At 34.2% G+C, this 3,095-nt stretch overlaps 1 non-coding gene across 1 annotated transcript; it reads right to left on the bottom strand.

Annotated features, from left to right (window-relative positions):
- Window positions 1–2,119: 2,119 nt before the first annotated feature.
- On the bottom strand, window positions 2,120–2,227 carry LOC148578412 (small nucleolar RNA R71). Its single transcript, XR_015903608.1, has one exon. It is a non-coding gene; the product is annotated as a small nucleolar RNA R71 (small nucleolar RNA).
- Between the last annotated feature and the right edge of the window lie 868 nt (window positions 2,228–3,095).

Here is a 3,095-nt window from a genome sequence, read left to right as displayed (position 1 = left end):
AATATAATTTTCTTCAGAATTTTTAAGAATGAATTCTAGTGTTTCATAAAGCATGTTGAAGCCTGGTTGGCTGTAAAGCCACGACTGTAGGGCATGTTAGGCGTGTCATGTCTGAGTTACATACTAAAGCTTGGCTGGCTATTATGCCATGCCTGACCCTTTGATTGGAGCTTTAGTCTAAAGAGCATAAGATTCCTGGAATTCATATTAAAAATTTTGGAATCCTCATTTTTCTTTTTCAAAATGATTTTCGAAAAAATTTAAAAGAAAATACAAAAAATTCATAAAATCATAAAAATCAAAAATATTTTTCATGTTTCTTGTTTGAGTCATGTGTCATGTTATAAGTTTGGTGTCAATTGTATATTCATTTTGCATTTTTTGAAAATTCATGCATTCATAGTGTTCTTCATGATCTTCAGGTTGTTCTTGGTAAGTCTTCTTGTTTGATCTTTGCATTTGCATGTTTTGTGTCTTTTCTTGTTTTTCATATGCATTCTTGAATTCTTAGTGTCTAAGCATTAAAGAATTCTAAGTTTGGGTGTCCTGCATATTTTCTTTGCATTAAAAATTTTCAAAAATGTGTTCTTGATGTTCATCATGACCTTCATAGTGTTCTTGGTGTTCATCTTGACATTCATAGCATTCTTGCATGCATTCATTGTTTTGATCCATAACTTTCATGCATTGCGTCATTTTTCTTGTTTTTCTCTCTCATAAATTCGAAAATTAGATTTGACTTTTTCAAAAATTTTTAAAATCAAGTTGTTTTTATGAGTCAAATCAAATTTTCATTTTAAAAATCTTATCTTTTTCAAAATCTTTTTCAAAAATCAAATCTTTTTTCATTTTTCTTAGTTATTTTCGAAAATTCCAAAAATATTTTTCAAAAATCTTTTTCTTATTTTTATATCAAATTTTTGAAAATAACAATAACAATTAATGTTTTGATTCAAAAATTTCAAGTTTGTTACTTGCTTGTTAAGAAAGATTCAAACTTTAAGTTCTAGAATCATATCTTGTGATTTCTTGTGAATCAAGTCATTAATTGTGATTTTAAAAATCAAATCTTTTTCAAAACTAATTTCAATCATATCTTTTCAAAAATATCTTCTTATCTTATCTTTTCTAACTTCCTAACTTCTTATCTTTTCAAAATTTGTTTCAACTAACTAACTAACTTTTTGTTTGTTTCTTATCTTTTTCAAAACTACTTAACTAACTCTCTCCCTCTAATTTTCGAAAATACCTTCCCCCTTTTTCAAAATTTCTCTTAATTAACTAATCATTTCAAATTTTAAATCTTAATTTTCGAAAATTACTAACATTTTTCAAAAACCATTTTCGAAAATCACTAACTCTTTTTCAAAAATTATTTTCGAAATTCTTTCTTTCTCATCTCCTTTTATTTATTTACTCATCTACTAACATCTCTTCCTCACATCACTCACCAAATTCGAACCCCCTCTTCTATCTGTGTTCGAATTTTTTTTCTCTTCCTTTCTTCTTCTACTAACAATAAGGAACCTCTTTACTGTGACATAGAGGATTCCTCTTCTTTTCTTTTTCTCTTCTCTTTCTTATGAGCAGGGACAAAGAAAAAGGTATTCTTGTTGAAGCTGATCCAGAACCTGAAAGGACTCTGAAGAGAAAATTAAGAGAAGCTAAATTACAACAATCCAGAGACAACCTTATTGAAAATTTCGAACAAGTAAAGGAGATGGCAGCCGAACCCAACAACAATAATGCAAGGAGGATGCTTGGTGACTTCACTGCACCTAATTCCAATTTACATGGAAGAAGCATCTCCATTCCTACCATTGGAGCAAACAATTTTGAGCTGAAACCTCAGCTAGTTTCTCTGATGCAGCGGAACTGCAAGTTTCATGGACTTCCATCTGAAGATCCTTTTCAGTTCTTAACTGAATTCTTGCAGATCTGTGATACTGTTAAGACTAATGGAGTAGATCCTGAAGTCTACAGGCTCATGCTTTTTCCTTTTGCTGTAAGAGATAGAGCTAGAATATGGTTGGACTCTCAACCCAAAGACAGCCCGAACTCTTGGGATAAGCTGGTCACGCCTTTCTTAGCCAAGTTTTTTCCTCCTCAAAAGCTGAGCAAGCTTAGAGTGGATGTTCAAACCTTCAAACAAAAAGATGGTGAATCCCTCTATGAAGCTTGGGAAAGATACAAACAGTTGACCAAAAAGTGTCCTTCAGACATGCTTTCAGAATGGACCATCCTGGATATATTCTATGATGGTTTATCTGAGCTATCAAAGATGTCATTGGATACTTCTGCAGGTGGATCCATTCACCTAAAGAAAACGCCTGCAGAAGCTCAAGAACTCATTGACGTGGTTGCTAATAACCAGTTCATGTACACTTCTGAGAGGAATCCCGTGAGTAATGAGACGCCCATGAAGAAAGGAGTTCTTGAAGTTGATACTCTGAATGCCATATTGGCTCAGAACAAAATATTGACTCAGCAAGTCAATATGATTTCTCAGAGTCTGAATGGAATGCAAGCTGCATCCAACAGTACTCAAGAGGCTTCTTATGAAGAAGAAGCTTATGATCCTGAAAACCCTGCAATAGCAGAGGTGAATTACTTAGGTGAACCTTATGGGAACACCTATAATCCATCATGGAGAAATCATCCAAATCTCTCATGGAAGGATCAAAGGCCTCAACAAGGCTTTAATAATGGTGGAAGAAACAGGTTTAGCAATAGTAAACCTTTTCCATCATCCACTCAGCAACAGACAGAGAACTCTGAACAAAGTACCTCTAATTTAGCAAACTTAGTCTCTGATCTATCCAAGGCCACTGTAAGTTTCATGAATGAAACAAGGTCTTCCATTAGAAATTTGGAAGCACAAGTGGGCCAGCTGAGTAAAAGGATCACTGAAATCCCTCCTAGTACTCTCCCAAGCAATACAGAAGAGAATTCAAAAGGAGAGTGCAAGGCCATTGATATAAGCACCATGGCTGAACCTGTAAGGGAAGGAGAGGACGTGAATCCCAAGGAGGAAGACCTCCTGGGACGTCCAGTGATCAATAAGGAACTTCCCTCTGAGGAACCAAAGGACTCTG

Source organism: Arachis ipaensis, chromosome B1 (assembly GCF_059453495.1).
Source record: "Arachis ipaensis isolate K30076 ecotype BB chromosome B1, ASM5945349v1, whole genome shotgun sequence".
Classification (NCBI taxonomy): Eukaryota; Viridiplantae; Streptophyta; class Magnoliopsida; order Fabales; family Fabaceae; genus Arachis; species Arachis ipaensis.
This window is presented reverse-complemented; position numbering and strand designations above follow the sequence as displayed.